This window comes from Periplaneta americana, chromosome 10 (assembly GCF_040183065.1).
Source record: "Periplaneta americana isolate PAMFEO1 chromosome 10, P.americana_PAMFEO1_priV1, whole genome shotgun sequence".
Classification (NCBI taxonomy): Eukaryota; Metazoa; Arthropoda; class Insecta; order Blattodea; family Blattidae; genus Periplaneta; species Periplaneta americana.
The window spans coordinates 90,347,643-90,360,593 of NC_091126.1; the positions used below are offsets into that span (position 1 = coordinate 90,347,643).

Below are 12,951 nucleotides of genomic sequence, written 5' to 3' on the forward strand. Positions count from 1 at the left end.
TAAATACTAAAATTCGTTTTAATTATACATATTTACCCTAGTTATTTTAACTAGGTGGAAGTACAATATTTGTATGGACACAGAAAAGTATAATAAATGCCAATTTCTTGCACTACTCCGTAAAATAATTGAGAAACCTTAGCTACTTTTTTGACATCAAAGGAAAGTTCATATTTATCACAGGTACAGGTAGCCATTATTTTCAAAGCTGCAAACTTATGCCTATCCGTTCTGAGTGCATGAAAGGTATCACTGAATAATGGAAGAAACAAATAAGATGACAGCATACAAGCAGCTTGTGGTAAAATATAATAAGAAAATGTCACTCAACAGTGTTTCACATATTTTGCCTCAGTCTGTTCTGATTACAACAATGTTCGAGATCAAGGCACTGACAATAAAGAATGTTCTCTTCACTCTTCAGTTATTTACAGGCGAAATATATATACACACCTTGAATATTAATTTTCACAATTCTTAACACTTCAAATTTAGAATAGCTATTACTGAGCAATCATAAAATGTATACAAAACTTTATAAAAAATATACTCTACCATAAACAAACATTTCATGATACAACATAATTATTCTAGCATTTGGTTTACACTTCAGCAGAGCAGTTGTATATTCTCGCTTGTCCTCTAGCAGATCCAGCGTCATGTACTTTCAGTTACTCTGATTTATTAACAAATATTTTGGTGTTTTACGAATCAGTGATGGTAACCTTAAGAAGATCTCTAAACTATTCCTGCAAGTGGAACAACAGTGTTTTGTAATTTGAGTCCACTTGTTAGAGAGATCTGAGCATCAGTCAGGAAAATGATTTCACTGTCCATTAGTAGTGTCTAACCTATGCAGGAGTTTATTTTCCGAGTGTGTCATTGAATTGTCACTTACATAGTACAGTGAAACCTCCATATATGAAAATTTTAGGGGCCAAAAATTGACCATTATACAAACCAACTTCATTCTTAGTTTTATTTGATACATATGAATTAGATTTTGTCAGGATAAATTTTTCCACTATATAACTTACTGTTATATAATGATTACTAAAGACATGTACCGGTATCAATGTTATTATGTCATACTCCTGAACACGAGGATGTATTTTTTATTTACTTCATGTGACTTTCAATACAGTTCAGTTTGTTCTATTTCGATCTCTACATTTGACCAAAAATAAAACAAAAATGCTGCTAGCATAAGACTAATGAAGTTTCGTACTTGAAACAAAAGGCAGCAATGTATAATTTGTTTCCATGATCAACTATCACTAAATTCATATTACTTCGATGTTTCAAGCTTATGAACAATGACAAATAACATAAATGGCTCTTTTTTAAGTGATGATCACACCTTGCAATTTTACATACAAATATGTCGATTACATTTCACATTATTTGAAAGACTTTACAATCATGCAAAGTATAAATTAGTGCTATATCAGAAATATTTAATTCATAACATTATTCAAATGTTTCAGTGTTTCAGACAGAGCTAATAAACATTTATTAATTCTTGTACATATCCAACATTGGTAGGTATTTTAGAACCTCATAGAATACTAATATCAAGTTTATCCCAAGCAGTTTTCCTTCAGAATACTCTCAACTAATCTTCTGAATCGGACAAATTTAATAACAATTACAGCAATGAGAATAAAAGACTTTTATTGTAACAGCTGACTGTGATTAATATAATGAAGTATTTGTTCTAAAAGTTATAGGATAATACAGAATAATTACTTCTCCATACAAACAACACATCTTGTGTTGCAGTTCGAAATTCTTAGCAAACTTATCTATGAAAACACTGATAACAAATATGACTGTCCCGAACATTGTGAGTGAAAAATAATACTTATTGTCAGTTCCAAAGCCATGTTTAATAAACTCACTTCTTAATAAAGTAGTGAAAGTGAAAGGATTATGATGATGAATGAGACTGCCAAATATATGTGGTAATTTATAACCTGTAAATAAGATGCAAACAAGTGATTGGATAGATAATTCAGTGGCAAACACATTATTTTCATTTACTGCTGGGAGAGTCTTGATAAGAACTGGATATTAAAATGCAATAAAACTCATAAACATGTATTCTACCCTTAATTCCAATTAACCATATTAATTAAAAAGTTGCATTTTCCTGCCCATAGACAGAGATAAGGGGACATGGAAGGACAATGCCCCCCCACCCCCTTGTCGAAGTGATATAAGCTACTGTCTCTCTCTAGCATTAGGTATGAAGAAAGCATAATTCTGAGGAGTTGTAATAGGTTTGTCTGCAAATTAATATATAAATCAAGGTTTACTTAAATGTTATGTTTCTAAATATAGGCGTTCATTATGCAATTTATCTTTTTATAGTGCGGGTAAGAAAGAATTGGGACAAGCCTGGAACATTTTCTAGAGAGAGTTCATTCAGTTCACTTCATACGACAATGAGTTCAGGAGATAACCATTCCTTTTTTTAAAAGTATAGAACAAAGTGGAAATAAACATTTTATAAGGTAACTACCAATTTCAGTTGGCAGCTCTGTCCGAGTGGACCAAGTCCTTTGGAATAATTTTGAGAAATTGAGTCTTAAAGTTCCTGGCTCATGCTTAGCAACCTTCATCTTCCATAGGAAATCCTGCTCTCTGTGGAGTAACAAATGAGTTATGGACTCGGTTTGTTATGACAATGAATAAATCTATGTTTTCTTCATCCGAAATTGTATTAATCCACAAACTGATCACTGGTGGACTTGGTTCACTCTGGTTGTGAGCCACAGCTAAAGGCTCGCAATTAGCTTACCATGAAACATTGGCTGGTGCATTTACGAGTCAAGGTGGTGAAAACATTTATCCAAAGGGGGGTCAGTTACAGAGGCCCAGCAGACACTGCGATGCAAGAATGAAGATCGCCATGCTCCCATGCCAGAGAAACACAGCATTCTGTAGTTGATCTAATAATGGAGAGCCACGGATACCATTGTGAACCGGAGCATCCAGGTCGGAGGAGAAGTGTTCAAACTTCAGAAAACACACAGCATGTTTATGCAAAACTGAAACAGAGTCCCCACCATTCATCTTGGCATTATGCAAGATTGTCGAACATGTCGCAAGACGATTGCTGAAAGATTTTAAGTTCAATCCCTACAAATTCCAGATTGTTCACGAGTTAAGGGACACTGATAAGTACAACAGATATGCTGCCTGCACTAACATACTGGCACAAATGGCCCAGGTGTCCATGTTGCTCCAGCATTTGTTGATATCAGATGAAACAAATTTTTATCTCAGTGGCTTCACTAATAAGCAAGACTTTGTCCAGAGACAATCCTCGACATCTTCAAGAAAAACCTCAGACGAGAGAAAAAGTTGTGTTGTAGTGTGCAGTGGGAATGTGTGAGATTATTGGTCCCCACTTTTTTAGGATTGTGCTGACATGCAGTAACTGTGAAAGCCGACTGCTATGGTGACATGTTGAGAAATTTCCTCATGCCAGAATTGCAGGCACTACAAATGGTGATAGACAGCATCTGATTCCAACAGGATTGAGCAACAGCTCACATGGCATGCACAAATATGGGTTTGCTCCGAGAGTTGTTTCCCAATTGTGTCATCTCCCATTTTGGTGATTTGACTTGACTATCCTGCTTCCAGGAATTAACACATCCAGACTACTTCCTTTGGGAAGTGTATTTTCCCCATCATCTGCAAACAATTGAGGAGTTTAAGAATGTCACCATACATCAGGACATGTGCACTGCATTATGAACGCCTTCCCTTGCCACCTTCAAATGTGTATCAATGTAGGTGGAGCTCATTTAATGGACGTTATTTTCAAGCAGGACTGAAGTAAGTGAACTGTATCAAATGAAAATGTGTAGTCGTCCATTTCATGACCGAATATAATTCTTACATTTTCTCACTATCTTTTATTTATTGTCACATGTAATTTGTAGAAACAATATCGGCCACTCTGTAGTAATAATGAAGAACCTGTTAATACTACGAATGATAGTGTAAGTGTTGTTGCATTTGTTATTATTTTGGGTAATGACATTAAACCTACAACTAGTGACCATACAAATGATGAATGGTGAAGTGGACAAATATAAAGCATCCTACAGAATCAGTGATGGCACAGTTCTCTAGTTCACACAATGATCTTAGAATCTTGTTAACAAAAGTCGACAATATTTATTTGATATAATTGGCATTTTGCTGTACTTAGCTAAGCAAGGTATAGGTTTGAGACAGAAGAGTGAATATTTATTGTTTTCATTTTGTATGTATATGTATGTTTTTGTCATTTTTTATGCATGTGGACGCATTCGTCTAGAACACGTAATTCGATGACAAAGACTAGAATCAGAGAGGAATGGCAAAAGATTCTGCAGAAGGCCAGGACCCTTAAAGAATTGTTGAGTCAATGGTGATTATGATGATGATAATGATGGACGCATTCGTATGTTTATGATAAGAATTCGTATGTATGAATTAGCTAATTTTATCATCCTATTGAGCCACCGGCATAGCTTAGTCGGCTAAGATGCTTGCCTGTTGATCCGAAGTTGTGTTCAGGCACGGGTTCGATTCCCGCTTAGGCTGATTACCTGGTTGGGTTTTTTCCGAGGTTTTCCCCAACCATAAGGCAAATGTCAGGTAATCTATGGTGAATCCTCGGCCTCATCTCGCTATAACCAATTCTAGCGACACTAAATAACCTCGTAGTTGATACAGCATCATTAAAAAACCAAGTAAAAAAAATCATCCTATTGTGCCTCCCAATGGAAATTGTTCTATTTCCGCTTATGTTCCTGCCAATTATGCTATTCTGAAGTATTACCAACATAGCAGCAGCAGCAGCAGCAGAAGTTTATTTAAATGAGGCCTCAGAATTTATGGCTGTTTGTGCCTTTTCTCAAGTTCTATTAAAATACATCTTAACATGGTCATATTATTTATTAAACAGGCATTTCAAAGTTCAAAATGTTTTCACAAGCCATATATTATTTGTTTTACAATTATTACATAATTTTATTATATAAAATATCATATAATTAAAAGAATTATTTCCAACAAACAAAATATTTTAGTTTGATGTTAAAATAACAAAGTACATTAACGAGAAATTTATAATTTTGTTATAACCTAACAACAAGGCTAGTGAGCATACAAAGAACAGAAGAAAATGCATACAGTATAGTCTATTTTAAGGCACTATTTAGAGCATGCTAAATGACACAACAAACAGGACAGCAGACTCACGATTGGTCTACCTAATTTTTCATTACTGTTCTTAAAATAATTTCTCACGTATGTGTGAACGTAGTCACTGCATATGGGAAACTAAATTTACTTCGGAAGTCTGAAACACTTTATAATAAAATTCAAGATGAATTTATTTTACAATGAATTGAATGTAAATAATAAATGTTATTTGTTTTGTATATAAGAATTTTTTATATTTTATTTAGGTAAAGTATTATATTCCGAAAATGAAGCAATTGAATTTCATAAATTCAAGTTCACTGTCACAAATATTTGAGGAAGTATTAAATGCTGATAAAACATAATCCAGTTGCAGATTTCAGCTCCAAATGCTAACTTCCAAAATAAGGCTCCTATTCTATCATGCAAGACTATACATTTTTCACTTACCTGTATGAATTATCTGCCATTTTTCTACATTTAACTTCTATTTTTAAATCATTATAAAAAATCAAAACATTAAATTTTGTTTCATAACGAGAGCAATATGTCTCTTAGAATACTTTTTCAGTTATCAGTTTTTTCAGTAACCAGTAGGGGTATTGGTGCTGTTTTATGAACGTTTTGTGAAATGTATTGTCCCAGATCACCTTCTTCGAAATTCCTGAAGACATATGGAAAACAGAGAGATTTGGGATTTGCCACATTTTTATAATGTATGCACAACAGGAAGATAAAGGAATCCCAATTCTTATTCGATACAAGGCTGACAAGGAAACTGTTAATGAACATATGTTGAAAATTCTCCTTTAAATGTGCACACTGTTAGATCTCTACAGCAATAGGAAATAAAAGAAAAGTTTCCTCACACTAACTGTAAGGATCCGAAATTAAAACTTGAATAAAATCTCATCGGAAATCGGATATTTTAAAGCTGTGGGAAAGACTGTGCTAATATAAAAGTAAAAAGAGAATTTAAGAAAATTGCGAATGAAGACATTAATGAAAGAATGTGGGAGTGGTCTTTCAGTGTCAGGGCAAAAAATCACTGAGTGTTAAGTCCTATAGTACAGAAATATCTAGAAAGCTATGCTTACTGTACATTCCAAATGGAAAGCAAATTACGCAACAGCCAATGAACACTAATGATTAATGAATTTTACTGCTTCATGCATAGTGTGTGTACTGCTTTTCTTTCACTCCTGATGGACATTGGATGTGAGGCTTTCAAGGACAAATGACTTGTCATGTGAAAAGTGCAGTAGCGTGATTTCTCAGACTAATGCGTTTGTGGAAAGTCAGGTACCCAAAAATGTAAATCCTTTGCAGAAAACTCTGCTTGAGTATAGGGAAAAATAAAGAAAAAGTGAGGGATCTGTTTAATGTAGTGTTTGCATGTGTTCAATTATAGTGAGAATAACTAAATAAGTAAGATATTTTATTTCATCTGAATTAGGTCCTACATGCATATCCCAGGTTTAAATTTTATAGTACCCCCTCCCCCTACTAAACAGAAAATGTTCCTAGTGCCTTGTTATTCCGTTAAGGCCAAGTTTTACTTTAATAACAACAGCAGCAATAATATTGGGTTCCGAAAGCTGTGTTATACCACCTCACATTATCAATTTTATAGACTGGTACACTCTGGTGCTCTTACAACCAAGGACAGGGATACAGAACTGGCGAGAGAGAGGTGGAAAGCATGAGGAAAGCATTGGTTCCCCATCCACAGTCCACCGGCATTGAATGACGTATCTGTGGTCCGTACGCAATCACATAAGACAGACACTGAATACAAATCCCCTCCCCCTACCAAGTCAATGACACAGGGGTGGAAGGAAGGAATGAGTGACGTATTCTGATGAGTGACGTAACACTACAATTGGTGCCCAGTTCTGCAAACCTGACCAAGGACATGGTAGTAGACCAACTAGTGTGCATGAGTGAATGTAACATGTGCAGTAGTATGATCCTTGTGTTAATGTGTTCATGTTTAATAACCACGCATAAAGTGCCCAGCTGAGATGTTCTGTTGTCCAGAGTATGATTGGTCACTTCTGTTAATAGAGATGGTCCACAAATTTCAGAATGACTTTCAGGAAAGATTCTTTGGTATTTTAAAATATCAAGTCACAAAACAATTCATGAATTTGTGAATGAATTTCGGGATACAAGAAATGTTAAAAACAAATACACACAGCATCTTACAGTTCTCACCAAGGAAGGTTTAGAGGACTATGCTTATCAGTTAGAAGACTCTAAAAAATAGTTTGGTCATCTTTCACAGAAAACGTGTTTTATCTTGTGGTTTTGTGCGAAAATACTTAAATCATTAAAGTTGAAACCATACAAAATTACCGAGATGCAAAGCTGTGAAAAATTTCACTTCCTTCATTAAGTCGCTCTCCATATGAGAGTAAGGATACAGTGTTTCATTATACAAGTATGTAACAACGATTCTTCACAACTTTATTTTGACCTTTTGCAACAGAACAATCTCACGGCATGTAGAATCAAAATTGCCGTGCAAGGAATTAAGTATTCGAGAACAAAATTGTTGGAATTAATGAGTGGTCCTCCTTTTGTCCAATGAAACCCCTATGACTTTTACGTATGGGAAACTTTGGATTAATTTCGCAAACAAACTGCCACAAATTCTTGGAAAATTACTGCATTCCAATTTTAAAATTTGTCTGCTTAATTTTGATGATAAATGTTTAACTCTTCATATTTAATCACTTTTATATGAACATTTTACGTTTTGTTGAATTCTTGATGCCAAGTGCAAAGTTGTCTCTGTAACTTTTGTGTAGCAGCACGTCACTTTATAGAAAAATTGTCATGTAGTGGCAGAGTGGAGTTCTGGTCACTCTTTCATATTACTACTTTATTATCATCATATTTCACTTCTAAAATATAAAGATGCATAAATAAAATGCAGACTCTTTTATTTAGGAAAGTGAAAGTAGTTCTCCACACATTGAAATTTCAACCAAAATAATAAAGTTGCGGAGTATTTTTAAACTTTACGCACTATAGTTAATGAGGAATTCGGTAATTACTTTCACTGCTTTCTGTCCTGGTTCAAATACTACATCAGAAATTAAATGAAAAATAGAGTGAAAAAAAATAATAAAAGAAAGACTTAAGAACACACTTATATTACCGTGCTTGCACCATGCTATAGAAGAGTAAGCAAGGTGACATGCTTTAATTTTAAATTTTGTAAAAGAATTTACTATTTCAGAAGTAGCCCATGCAAGTCCTAAAGACGTAATATGTGAGCAAAATAATTGAAGTGGTTCTCAAAGATTGATGACAAAAGTAATTACGAAAGAATGCCACACAAGATTAAAATGGCAAGCTGCTAAAAAATTGAAACATTGTTGTCGAAAAACATTCTTCTATGTTTACTGAACAAAACACTCTACTACATCACATCACAACCACACCACACAACACAAGGCTAGTACTCTCTTTGGTATTCTACACAAATCTTTGGTCCTTAAGCACTATCTCTTCATTCTGTCAGTGTTTTGGACAGATTATTCAATTCACATAAAGTTCTGCAATCTGTAGGCTACAATGATACTCATTTTTGTGGTGATTCTTGTGCCAGTTTCGTCGCTGCATTGTGATATCCAAGTCTGTGGAATATTTGTTGATATATTTAATGTCGTTTTATATTTCCAAAATATTCTGTCTGTAATTATTAGAAATCAAACTTGGTCTTTCACAACCGTAAATTAAGTTGAAAAACGTTCAACTCTTCGTATTTACAATCTCATAAACACGGAAATAACAGGAGCATGTCTAATACTGGGTACAATAAAGGAAAAATTCAGCAAAAGTCCTCTATTGTATATAGCTAATATGAAGCTACGTGAGGTTACTTCATGTGCTAGCACATGTCCGGCATTTTTTTTTTCTAGCAGCTGCCTTTGTACTCTTTAGCCATTCATATTAAAATCCTAACACACAAAACAAAAAACAGCACCATAGATTACTTCCAAAAGTTGTACTGTGTCGTGTTGTTTACATTCAAATTTATTGTTTCATGCTATCTGTTCGTTAATGGCGACACATCAGAAATGCAGTACACTATTCAACGTTTCTTTTAAATATGATTCCTATGTTAAAACAGAAGCTGCTAGGCTTTTAAGACGACATAAAGACATTATAAAAATTATTAATAAAAATGTTAACAGAAACTGAGACTATGCTGGAAAAAAAAAAAACACACACACAAATATAAGATGATGTGTGCTAATTGAAGAGAAATTTTCCTGAAGGGATTAAATAAAAAAAAGCATAATCTTCGCACAAGGATAGAAATTGGAAGGAACTGCAAGATTTCTACACAAAAACAGATAGCATTTGCTATGATCGAGATTGGATTTATATTAAGATCATTTACTCTCCATACTTTTATTAGTGCTTAAGCTATATTAATAATTCTAATTTCGTATCAGCAATTCCAAGCTGAGAATTCACTGCAGCATGTGCCGGCAAGCAAGAGAGGGATGACTAAAAAACAAGTACCGAATTTTCACTAGCACTCCAAATAACCTGACTGTATTGGCACTGTTAAAATGCCTCTCTGAACAAGACTCAAACAGTGAGACTAAATGGGTTATGCTTGTGCTTGGCTGGCACAACAATAACTACTGACAGACCCATTCCCAAGAGTTGTCAGTCCAGAACAATGACCTTCAACTCAAAACCCATGGAAGGGATCTGATTTATTTATTTATTTATTTTTTTTTTGCCTTCACAACGCAATATTTAGAAAATCGGCAGATCTGCAATATTGTTAGGCATTCAGTTTTACATTAATGCTATTTGAAGAAATACGTTTCTACCAACTCCATGCATTTGCTTTCTGTGATCAATTCGAAATTCAATATGATCCAAAATTTCCAAACTTTCGCTTTACAGATGACTTCATATTCTAAATAAAATGTTCAAAATTGATTCCAATATTCAGACAATACTTAGAGAGATTAAATTCTTTCAAAACTCCTCCAGCAGTTAATCTGAAAACAAAGCACCTTGCAGCAACAAGTAAATTGCCTTTCGTCAAAATGAATATAGAAATATACATTTACACAAGAAAGTACACGGCCTGCACAAATTTTTCAATGACAAATATTTCCTGTATATAGGTGAACATTTCTCTGCAAGTGAATACTGTTGAAATTTACATTAAAAGTAAAAGGCAAAGGCAAAGCTCTTCATTCAAACAAAATTACTGATTTTACATCCAAACTTCGAGCGAATTTGTCATAGAGAATTTCCAAAAATTAGACATATGACCAATGTGAAAGGTATCTTAATATTCATGTACATACAAGTGTCAAACAACAATATTTTCGCAAATATATTCGGATGATAACTTAATAGAGCTATGAATGTGATTCTATACAAGACATCAATCACTTATAATGCATTTCAACTCTCTGTTAAGAATCTGGTACTCTTTTCTCGGTGTGAGGAAATCCAATTTCACCCACCTCAAAAAGATTGGACGCTCCTGGTCTAGTAGAGTATGGAAAAGGATTAAAACATCATATCAGTAACTTATATACAATGAAATATATAATATAACTTTAGATTAATATATTTCGAAGTAAACAAAACACTTAATTCTAAGTACATGTTTTCTTTTTTTTACATTGCAGACTTGCCAACACGAATGTACACTTCATGCTGTTAAGGCCAATACGCCATGAACTTAATGACCAGATTTCACTGTATACACGACAAAATATATGAGAAATCTGTAACAGATATCAATTTGGTAACGGTAAATATACTAAAACTTATTAATATTGTACATAAGTAATTTAATTACACCCTAGTGAAATGGTTTGGCAAGGTACTAGCAAGACATTAAAGACAATATTCTGAGACTTATTACATCACTCCTGCATACTGAAAGCTGGACAGGCATGGACTGAATGTGTGGACAAAAGTAATTCGTATTTCATAATTATCTCGATACCAGTAATTAAAAAACATATTGTATTCAACATACAATTGATTGCATATAAAGATAGTGCACTAGTCTCTTTCACTCTTTCAATATAATTTTCACTTGCATCTCATTTGAATTATAAAGATATAAGTAAAAAATACACATGTTCTGTCAAAAAAAAATATGTTCACAATGTGTTACAGTTGAAGCAAAATGTGCTATTGAGCTTAACTGGTTAAATTTAAATGAAGATGGAACTTATCTTGATTTTTAAAGTGACGAATGAACTACCTCACGGAAATCTATCTTAAACTGGTCACATTCTGGATTGTAGGAATTATTTATAAGACTAATTAACATACACAAAGATATCAGTTACGAGTAGAAGTAGGAAGATTAATCATACTGTAACAGTAATGAGAGTGCGATTTAAAATATAAAATAAATAAATAAAAACAAAAATTGAGATTCTCTTTTATGACCAATTCGAGAGTCAAACATCAATCATGGAAGCGAAACCTTGTATTAATATAAATGATTTGCTATATATAAATGAGCAATATCTACAACTTTTGAAACAAAAGTACTAATTTACAAGACAAGACATTTTCAAAACAAGAAAATATACATTCCCCTCTCAGGCAACACAAAACGCTTTTTGTACAATTAACTTGGACGAAACAATTAAAATAAATCATCACTCCATTAAAACTGTATACAAATTAATATAATTTTCTCTCAAGAAATGTCTACCAGACATAAGTAATCTTCCAATCTATTTCTGATGTATTTCAATTTTCAGTTACATATACACAGTAATTAAATTAAAATTATTAACATCTGGCATACATGCTTGGCATAACGAGTATTTTTACTGCTATGATATTTCATTTTATCCAATGAAACTTAAAATTGTACAGCAGTCATATTGGAAGCTATACCCCTAAAAAAGACAAGTCCTCGAGATAATCACACGACATTAATATGGAATAAAAAAGACAGCCAACAGTGTGCAGAAAGAACTTAATACTTAGATTTGTATTAAAATAAATATAAAGATGTCATTGTGTTGCAGATTTTTCTTTACATTAACAAATTCATATCAATAAATATTCAACATTTTTTGCAAATGGGAAGGAAGATGAAAACAAAGTATGAAACAATTAAATGTTAGTTCCTAAGTAAACTTCCAGTACAATTAAGACGATTTTGCTGAACATGTTCTTTTTACTAGAAACAGGGTCTACTCGAGACAAATGAAGTTGTGTATTATAACTCATATCCTACTGTAATTCAGCTCATATCGCCATAGGGGCGGATTTTGGTCACCTAAAAGTTAAAAATGACAGTATATATTATTATTGGCTGTATCTAAGAATATGTAAGGTAAGAGACTGGTTTACATTGCTTTGGAATTCAGAAAGTCTTTGCTAAACACATGGTATCACATTTCAAACGAAAATAATCTTTACTTTGTAAACCAGGCATCACAGATTTTGTTACCTATTGTAATCTTCGTTTTTTTTCGTTCACTGTCAAGGAATTACTGAATAGATTTCGGAGTCAATGTTCACCAGACCATAACAAAGTACCCAGTGAAAATGAGCATTCTGCCTGAAGAGAGGAAATGTTTGCTGATCTTGAACTATACTATGTTGCATTACTAACTTTTAGGCCATCAAAATTTACCCTCTACACGTTCACTCATAGCCTTCTTAAGTTCACAACATTCATGCAGAATTATTTTTTAATTGTAATGAACGAAT

The 12,951-nt window shown here is 33.4% G+C and overlaps 1 protein-coding gene across 2 annotated transcripts in view; it reads right to left on the reverse strand.

Moving 5' to 3' along the window:
- Positions 1 to 12,951, reverse strand: part of Magi (membrane associated guanylate kinase, WW and PDZ domain containing protein magi) — a 252,065-nt gene continuing 239,114 nt past the window's right edge. For both annotated transcript variants that reach the window (XM_069837901.1, XM_069837900.1), the window contains exon 17: positions 1 to 12,951. This exon is cut by the window's right edge and continues 30,364 nt beyond it. The gene's annotated coding sequence lies outside the window, so the exon portion shown is untranslated.